This window comes from Lipotes vexillifer, unplaced genomic scaffold (genome assembly GCF_000442215.2).
Source record: "Lipotes vexillifer unplaced genomic scaffold, Lipotes_vexillifer_v1.1 scaffold1962, whole genome shotgun sequence".
Classification (NCBI taxonomy): domain Eukaryota; kingdom Metazoa; phylum Chordata; class Mammalia; order Artiodactyla; family Lipotidae; genus Lipotes; species Lipotes vexillifer.
Window position 1 is genome coordinate 8,588 of NW_006782699.1, and position 10,450 is coordinate 19,037.

General features: G+C 35.2%; 1 pseudogene; it reads left to right on the plus strand.

The window, feature by feature from the left end:
• The first annotated feature begins 9,123 nt into the window (after positions 1–9,123).
• Positions 9,124–9,747, plus strand: LOC103078842 (calcineurin B homologous protein 3 pseudogene; annotated as a pseudogene).
• The last annotated feature ends 703 nt before the right edge of the window (positions 9,748–10,450 follow it).

The following is a 10,450-nucleotide window of genomic DNA, read 5'->3' on the forward strand; positions in this document are numbered from 1 at the left end:
GCAGGAATTCAATGTGTCAGCCCAGAAGTGACAGCATTCATTTCTGTTGATATCCTTCTTGCCATAAACTAAATCTTAAGAAGGAGACAGTACTCCTGCTGGTACCGAGAAGGAGATGTGAGCAAGATATAAGTGCTTGTAACACCTACTACATGATTTCAACTATATTGTATTATTTAATAAGTCTACTTAATATCTTTAAATATATAGTCATTCTTGTATTAATACTTTTAACAGTTTGATATAATACTTGATCATAAAATGATTACTTATTATAAAATATGAGAAAACTGTACTAATTATTGTATCTTCCAGTTTCTGTCCCCTTCCAGTCTTACTTTTATGGTTTATATCATTCCTATACAGTCAGAGATTATAAAATTCTTCACCGTCTTTTTTTATGAAAAATTTTAGCAAGAACTTTACTTCATTTATTTTTAGCTATCTCATAAATACCAGAAGATAAATTGGACAGTTTGTGATGAAATTTAGAAAAAGTTTTCCATAAAGCAAACTTATAACTCTTTTCCTTTGGCTCTGTCTCCCAATCCTCCTTCACTGTGTGGAAGAGATACCTAATTCTTCCTGATTTTTGGTTATGTGAGTGGTTTACAAACTGACTGGACTCTCTGAAAATGTAGTTCCTGAGCTGGGTTTTACGGTCACTAGATCCATGACTATTCCAACTTTGAAAATGATCTCAGCCAATTCATGTGTCACATGCTTTGTTTGTAGGACAGGTAAAGCTTTGAGAAGCACAATATCCCCAACTGTGCCCTGCTGAAGAGTATCATTTTCACTGTTTTTTGAAATGCAAGAACTAAGTTTAAGTTCCATAACCTCTTCACAGACTTATTTATTATTTGTAATATATAACTTGGTATTACTCTTTTTCTCTTCCGACCATCATCAAAATATCTGCAAACAGGGCTTCCCTGGTGGCGCAGTGGTTGAGAGTCCACTGGCCGATGCAGGGGACACGAGTTCGTGCCTCGGTCTGGGAAGATCTCACATGCTGCGGAGTGGCTGGGCCTGTGAGCCATGGCCGCTAAGCCTGTGTGTCCGGAGCCTGTGCTCCGCTATGGGAAAAGCCACAACAGTGAGAGGCCCGCGTACAGCAAAATAAAAAACAAAAAAAAAAAACAATGACAATGATTAGAACCTAATTCTATTGCAATTAATTACCTGACTTTGTTGTCATTCTTAGTCTTATTTCTATAATTATATTTTAAGTTCTTTGTGGTGGGAAGAGAAGTGACATATTTTTCTATAGCACCTAAAAATTAGTGAGGCACACACACACAAAAAAAACTTCTTAGTTTTTTATTTTTTTTTTAATTAGAAGCATGTTCAGTTCTGAATCACCATCCAGAGAGAATCCCTTGGAGTTCTGGAGCAATGTAGAGTAAATACAACAGACTAATCCATACAATTTTTACCCAAATGTGGTAAATGGAGAGGGAGAATGTGATTTCAATCTTAATTAGGTTTTATTTTACTATCACTATATGGAATTAGAATGGGAATTGGAATGCAAAGTTATACATTTTGTTTTAATTAATAAATTTTATTTTCTTTTTACCCTGTTATTTCAAGTGTACTCTTCAAATTGGAGACCAGTTGAAATAAATTCATAGGATAAAATTGTGGGAAAGAGTTTGGTTGAATCAGAACAATAGTGCATAAGTCAATGATAGCAAATTCTCCTTACTAAGAGAATAGAAAGTAAAAAGTTTTTCCAGGGGTCCCATTATCCATCAACACTATATCTCTCTATATATCTATATCTGTATATCTATATCCAACTATCTATCTGTTTATCTATCTATCTATCCATTATATATGTATTGGCTATGCATATATATCAAAATGTAACGAAAGAAATCCTAAAAGTAAATGGGACATACCTATTCAAGTTATTATTTAAAACCTATTGAGTGTTGTTTATATACATTATTAGACTTCCTAATTTCATACATAACGTAGTATTTCCCAACATTATACTACCAGATAACACTAAAATTTATTAAGAATATTTTCCCTATTAGGTACCAACAATATAAAACAGAATACAAACGATTTTAAAATTTATTCAGCAATTTCCAATGTAACATTTGATGTTAAATGAAACTTCTGACTATTGAAATAAAGACAATGGAAAGTTTAGAAATGCTAATGAATGCAGAGATGCTGTCTATATTATTGAAAACAGTTCCCCAAGTCACCTGTGAAAATATAATTCTAAAGCCTTAGATACATACTACTATTTATTTCAGTGATGAATGGATACTTTTTCATAAGGTAAAGAGTCATCATAGAACTTAAATTTTAATAAAATTTTATTTAAGTAGAACATTCATAAAGAGGACAAGATCTATATTATCAGTGGGAAAAGAGATTTCAACACATTTTTAGAAGCTGAAAGGAGCGTCACACTCAATTCCATACATGGGTTTCAAAACATATTAGAAACAGCCAGAGAAAAGATTAGTTAACTAGAAAATAATGCACTGGAAAATACTAAGAAAATTGTTGACTGAAGCACAGAGAGGCAAAAAGATGGAAAATGGGATAAAAAAAAAAATTATATAAGGGAACCAGTGAAAATGTTAAACATACATGTAAATGGAATCCTAGAAGGAAAAGAGAAAGAAAAAGAACAGAAATTTTATGGCAAGAAATAATGGTTAAGAACTTGCAAAAACTGTTTGTGATGTTAGCCTATATAGTCAAGAATCTCTATAAAATTAAAACAGGATAAATACAGAAAATAGTATTTAAGTTTAACATACTCAAAATTCTGTAAATGAATCAAATAGAAAAACATTTTTAAACAACTAAAAGAAAAAATATTAAAGGAGCAAAAATAGGACTAAATGCTAATATGTTAACAAAATCGATGGAAAATCAAAAGCCAATGGAATAACATCAATAAAGTTTTTTCCCACTTTCCTCCATTATGAAACAGCTTTCCATCATGCCTAAAATTCTTTAAACCTTATGAAGTTGCACAGATTAGCCCTTCAAATTTAACATATTTTCTTATTTAATTAAATTCAGTACCATGATTTAGATAGTCTCACAAGAAGAACTTTGGATATTTTTAATCATATTTCGTTTATAGATCTATTTTCTTTACATCTCCTATATTTTAAAGGACAAACCCACACAAATAAACTAATTTTTAAAGTTGGCATCTTAAATCATATGTTGTATTGCATCATCCCTGCACTATTTTTCTGGGCCTTTCCTGTCCAGGGAAGAATTGAGTGTTCTCTCATTTAGGTACCTGTCTAGTACATACAGTATTTCTATTTTAATATTAACTTTATTATTCTGAAACTGTTTAAACATGCTTTTTCTAATAAACTGCAAGCTCTTTGAGGGCATAAACATTTCTTCTTTTGGTTATCATCTACCAAAATGCCTGGTACAGAGTAAGTGCTCAATAAATGTATAGTTTATGAATAAATGAATATAATGTAAAAATATTTTACACTACTTTAAGATTCAAATTACTATGACTAATCTCCCAATCAATATTCAATGTTCTTCCCAACATATCAGATCAAATTTCCATGGAAGGTAATGTTTTTCATTACCTTCCAGATTACAGTTTATCTAATAAGGTGAAACATGAAGAATGTCATATGAAATAAATAAATAAAATGACAAGAATAGTCTAAAGAAGACATTCTATCATCTTTTCATAAATTGCACTTGATATATTATAACATTGTGAGGATCAATATCATATATTAATTTTGAAAGAGGAGATATAGTAGTAGGACTGGCCTCACTTTGGGGTAAGACAATTAAAAAAAAAACAAACAAAACAGATTTTCCAGTTTGCTGATTTGCCACTCCCATTTTTCTACTCATCCAGCATGTTCCCTCTCCCAGCATACACCATCATGGAGTGAAAAAGTATTTAAATGAGAACACATTAAGAGACTACATTTATTAAAGCTAAGTTCTCAGCATCTAATATCAGATCCGTTCCTACAGTTTGGAAATAGAAGAGACTGAAGAAATAAAGTCTGCTCCTTACATTATCAGAGCCATAGTACATCCCACTTACATACGTGGCAGTTATTCCTGGTCTTAAGTCTTGTTGGTATTCACTCCTAGAGGCCTTCTGCAGTTCCCAGTAGGGCTGCTGTGAAGAGTAATGGCCTCTACTATCAGCGGTTCTCTCATCATCAGCACCTATCAAAAGATCCCAGTTGTCTCCTGATTTTTCCAGATGTTCCTAAATGTCTGATGTACAAGAAAGCTCAGGGCCATACACAAACAGCCATGTAGACAGAGCACGTATATTAGCTTCCCTGAGAAAAGTTCAAGTGGGAATTTTATGCAGCTGGACAACTCTTTGGAGAAACTTAGGGTTGTGTTAGAAAATTAAACTGTGAGGCACTACAATGCCACACTCTAAACCTCTTCCACTTTCTTCTGTACTATGGGGCAGGAAATAGTTAACTAGTTTTTCCTGACTTACAGTAAGCGTAGATAATTCATGGCTGAAACATCTGAGGGAGTGTGGTCTGTTTTATAACTATATGACCTTGGGCCTCACTTCCCAAGTAAAGGGGAATAATATTTTACCAGATAAAATTGTCATAAAATAAAATGAAGTGACACATTAAAGTGCTGAAAACATTTATAACAAATAGCAAGCCCTCAATAAATGTTACCTATTATATATAAAACACAAAGATCAATACAAATTCATAAGTAAATGAATGAAGTTTTCTGTCAACATATGTTTTTTTCCGTAAGAGAAAATGTACAAAAAACCCCTGCAACTTATATGCATGATTTTACCTCAGTATCAAATTATGGTCTTAAACTTTTAAAAAATGTATAGGACATAAAGAATATATCAAGATTACTTGAAAATAAATGGCATTCTAAAGTTAACAAATGACTAAATCAATTAAAATAATTTTGTCAACAGATGGTCTTAGAAAAAATATGTCACCTGATACACAAAGATTAGGAGTTGAACAGATAGCTGACTATTGCTTGAGTTAAAAAAAGTACATTTACCCCTCTTATGTAAGTGTCTACAATCCTAAGGGAAACAAGTGTAGTTTTTTAAAGTGTAGGTAATAATTTGTGAAATTTGAGTAATTCTCTTTTTAGTTTTTTGTTTGTTTGTTTTTTTCATGTAGCCCCAAAGGGGCAAGAAGAGACTTTAATTTGAGGAAAGGGGATTCACCAAACTAAGAAAAGGTGCAGAGAGTGGTGGAGCAGCAGAGAAAAAGCAGGCTGGAGGACCCCAGCCAAGAATGTGTGGAGGACTCACCTTTCCACCTACAGGAGCACAGGTACCGCACTGACAGATTAGAGGAAACAGTGACCCCCTTGTGAGCTGGGAGGGTAAGAAGTGGCCCCCGTGGCCAGAGCTTGCCTGGATTTTGGGCCCTGGTTCCTAGGTGTGGCTGGTGACCACTGTTTAGCCCTTGTCCCCAACCAGTGCTCGGTGGTCGTCTTCAGGCAGAGCTCAGGAAGTTGGCAGAAGGTCTCCAGTGCTTCTATTGAGCCCAAGGGGGAAGAGGGCAAGAGAGAGGAACTAGAGTCTGAGACCTCCCTCCTCCACTAGAAAATTCCCAGAAATTCCCTCCTGGGATTTCCCAAATCCGTGTCCCCTGAAGTCAGCCTCTGGACTCTGATGGCTGTGGGTTTGCTTGAAGCTGTTAAAAGATTATCAGTCCTTTCACGCACAGACAGAAAAGAAACATCCCACGCCTAGTTCATCCATCTAAGAGTCGTTCAGTACCAATTATCTGGTCTGAGAATAATTGTTAATGGATTGTTTGGGGCTGTGTAGTTACTCCATCCCAATCCAAGGGGAGACTAAATAACATGTCTAAATTTGCAAAGATAAGACATTGTAGAGCCTAGATATGAAAGAGATGGTCTAGTTGGAGAATCAGTGCTCTAAGATTCTATACTATTTTGCTTCTCTCAGGAGATGGGGCCTAACCATGCTGCCATAAAATATTAAAAGGATAGTGGAAGCAAAATGATTTATTAACACAAAGGCATGGAGGTCTCAATTCTTAGGAAGAACAGTATATATAAATAAAAATTTATAAAAATCTAATTCCAAAATAGTGTTTTTTAGATTTTCCTTTTAAGCATGAATTATTCCAAAGTTTCAATATAGGACTGTTTTTCTACTTCATTTATAACCTGCTTCTATTTCTTATATTTATGTAAAATATATTATTACAGAAATTATCAAGTAACTTTCTGATCAATATTTGTGGTTATAAGCTGCTTCTTTAACTTTTACCTTCATAAAATCTGTGTTGTGTCAAAAAATTTGGGATCCTGATTTAGTTTATCAGCTGACAACTGTCAACTGAATGTAGCTAACCTGACAAATGGGGCATCATTGAGACTGGTTTAGTGTCGCATTTTTCATGCTAATATTTCAAGGGAAAATGGTGAACTTACCTATATTGAATAGCTATCATATATCTCTGCTTTCAAATAATTTATGGCTTTGATCTCTGAAATACTTAGCAGAAATAATGGCTTAACATAATCTGAAAAAGAGACTGTTTTGTGTTCCCGTTCTTCAGTATTCTGCATGGGAACGTTTTTATTTGTTTGTTTTTGGCATTTGGTTTATTTCTTTGCTTGTTTGTTTTTGATCTATAGTGACCTCAAGGACCATCTGTTTAAGATGGCAGCCCCCCAAAATTAAATGAGCCCAAGTCTCTGTCTCTGCTTGAAGGAAAGCTTTAGGCGAGGAACATCTCAATTGGACTTTCCATGACAGAGAAATAAATTTGTGTTGTGATAAGCTACTGAAATCTGGGGGGTTGTTTGTTGCCCCATTACACAATCCCCCAAATTTTGTATTGAGATATAATTGATGTATAGTATTTCATTAGTTTCAAGAGTACAAATAATAATTTGATATCCACACATATTGTGAAATGATCGTCACAATAAGTCTAGTTGAAATCCATCACTTTACATAGTTACAGAATTTTTTCTTGTGATGAGAACAACTCTCTTAGGAACTTTCAAATATACAGTACAGTATTATTAGCTATTGTCACTATGCTGTACATTATATCCACAGGACTTATTGATTTTATAACTGGAAGTTTGTACCTTTTGACCACCTTCAACCATTTTGCTTACTCCCCACCCTTTACCTCTGGTAACCACCAATATGTTCTCTATATCTGTGAGTTCAGTGTTATTTTTTTATTTTGGTATGTTTGTTTCAGATTTCATTTGTAAGTGAGGTCATATGGTATTTGTCTTTCTCTGACTAAATTTACTTAGCATAATGTCCTCAAGGTTCATCCACATTGTCACAAATGGCAAGATTTCCTTCTCTTTTTTATTACTGAATTATATATACACACACACAGACACACACACACATATGTATACACACATATATATATGCCACAATTACTTTATTCATCCATTGATGGACACCTAGGCTGCTTCCATGTCTTGGCCATTGTGAATAACCCTGCTATGAACACTGGGGTGCATGCATCTTTTTGAATTAATGTTTTTGTTTCCTTCAGATAAGTACCAGAAGTGGAATTGTTGGATTATAAGATACTTTTATTTTTAAATTTTTAAGAACCTCCATACTGTTTGCCATAGTGACTGAACCAATTTACATTTTCTCCAGCAGTGCACAACGGTTTCCTTTTCTCCACATTCTTGCCAAAACTTGTTATTTCTTGCCTTTTTGATAATAGTCATCCTAACAGGTGTGAGGTGTACCTCAATATGGTTTTGATTTGTATTTCCCTGATAATTAGTGATACTGAGCACATTTTCATATACCTATATATGGTATTTGTACCTATATATGGTATTTCATGTAGCCATATATCTGTATGTTTTACTTGGAAAAATGTTTATTCAGATCCTCTGCCCATTTTTTAATCAGATTGTTTTTTGGTGTTTTGTTTTTCTTTCGATATTAAGTTGTATGAGTTCTTTATGTATTTTGAATATTAATCTCTTATCAGATAGATGATTTGTAAATATTTTCTCCCATTCGGTAGGTTGCTTTTCTTTTTGACGGTTTCCTTTGCTGTGCAGAAGCTCTCTCGTTTTATATAGTCCCACTTGCTTATTCACTTGTTTGTTTTTGCTTTTGTTTCCTTTGCTTTTGGTGTTAATTTCAAAAAAAAAATCATTACCAAGACTAATGCCAAGGAATTTACCACCTATGTTTTCTTCTAGAAGGTTTATGGTTTCAGGTCTTATGTTCGATTCTTTAATCCATTTTCAGGTAATTTGTATATATAATGTAAAATAGGGGTTATGTTTTATTCTTTTGTGTGTGGCTGTCCAGTTTTCCCAACACCTTTTATTGAAGAGACTTTTTTTCACCATTGCACGTTTTTGGCTCCATTGCTATAAATTATTTAACCATATATGAGTGGATTTATTTCTAGGCTCCTCTTGTTTTCTGTTAATCTATGTGTCTGTTTTTATGCTAATACCATACTGTTTTGATTACTATAGCTTTGTAATATAGTTTGAAATCAGGAAGTGTGATGCCTCTAGCTTTGTTCTTTCTCAAGATTGCTTTGGCTTCTGGAGTCTGTGCATTGAGTAGTATGGTCATTTTAACAATAATAATTCTCCAGTTTCTTTCATCAATGTCTTATAATTTTCATTGTGCAGGTCTATCACTTCCTCCAATAAATATATACCTAGTTTCTTTTTTTTCTTTTTTTGGTAGAGTTGTAAATGAGATTGTTTTATTAATTTATTTTTCTGATTGTCTTGTTGTTATTGTGTAGAAACACAACAGATTTTTTATGTTGATTTTGTATCCTACAACTTTACTCAATTTGTTTATTAGTTCTAACAGATTTTTGGTGGAATCTTCAGGGTTTTCAATGCATATTATGTTATCTGCAAATAGTGACAGTTTTACTTCTTTCTTTCCTATTTAGAAGAATTTTTTTTTTCTTTGCCCAAGCTGCTTGACCTGTGGCTCAGACCCATCCCTGGCACCCTCATCCATGCTGGACCCAAGGCCTTACCAGATGCTGCAGAGCCAATGCCAGTCCCAGCCCTGTGAGGAAGCCATTTTCCACAGCCCCTGCCAGGAGCACCATGGGCACTTCCCTCCTCCAATCTGAGGATGTGTGGGAACTTATGGACAAGACAGGCTTCTCAGCAGACTAGATCCAGCAGCTCCAGTGGAGGTTTAAGAAGCTGAGTGGAGATCAGCCCACCATTCCTAAGGAGAACTTCAACAAAGTCCCAGGCCTGGAACTCAACCAAATATAATCCAAATAGCCATCTTTGACAATATGAACATATGCAAGGGGCTCAGTGGCCTGGCCCAGGCGATTAACTCGAGAGCTTCCTGATTACCATGTCTTACTTCCAACCCATGGAGGAGGATCAGGTGCAGGTGCACTGAAAAGAAGCTAAGAGTTTTGTTCTGCGTGTATGACTCAGACAGGGAATGATGCATCAGGCTGGAAGACTATCAAAATGTGGTTGAGGAGCTTCTCTCCAGAAACCCTCACACTGAGGATGATTCCACTCACTCCTATGCAGAGGGGGCGATGATGGAGTCAGCCAGAATCTGCATGGTGCAGGTAGAGCCTGATCAGGTGTCTGAAGAGATCACCTTTGATGACTCCTTGAAGCTCTGGCCATGGGGTAGACAGCAAGACCAACATGCACGTCTCCCTCCTTAGCATGGAAGCCATCACCTTTCGTCACTGACCCACTGCCTAACCCCCGAAGAAACTACATTTGCAATGGGGCAGCCTCCCTGGGTGGCCTGGAGTAGCTGGCATCTTTTTGCTACAGCTCTTGTAAGATTTGTTGTTGATATGTTCTTATTATGTATACATATTGGATATGCGTGTTGGCTATGGAGGGGGTGACAAGAGGAAGACAGATAATTTGTCTTTTAGTTTAGAGGATGCTGGGCCATGATAAGCCAAATTCAGACCTAACCAGTAGGACTTCATATTTTCCAGAGATCCTAGACTTTGAGTAGGATACAGTAACTGGATGGGGCATTGAGATTGATTCCCTGAAAAAAAGGCAAGTACATTCAGATGCATGAGAAGGAGGTTACAAATGGATATTTAAGAGAAGAAAAGTGTAGACTATAGCAGTGTTTACTATATGTCCCCTAATATATTTTTTCTTCTATATTAATAGAATTTTTAGTTGAGTACTTGGCTCCCCATGGAAAGACTACGTTTCTCCAGATTACCTGCAGCTGAGTGTGGTCATGTGTCTAATTCTGTTCCATAGCATAGGAGCAAAAGTTACATGTACAATTTCTGGTCAGTACCCTTAACACAAATAACCATGTCTTTATATTTCTTCCTTCTGTAGCTGGAATGGGTATAAAATGGCAGCAACTGGAATAAACATTTCAAACCAGAAGACAAAAGCTAGGTATTAAGGGTGA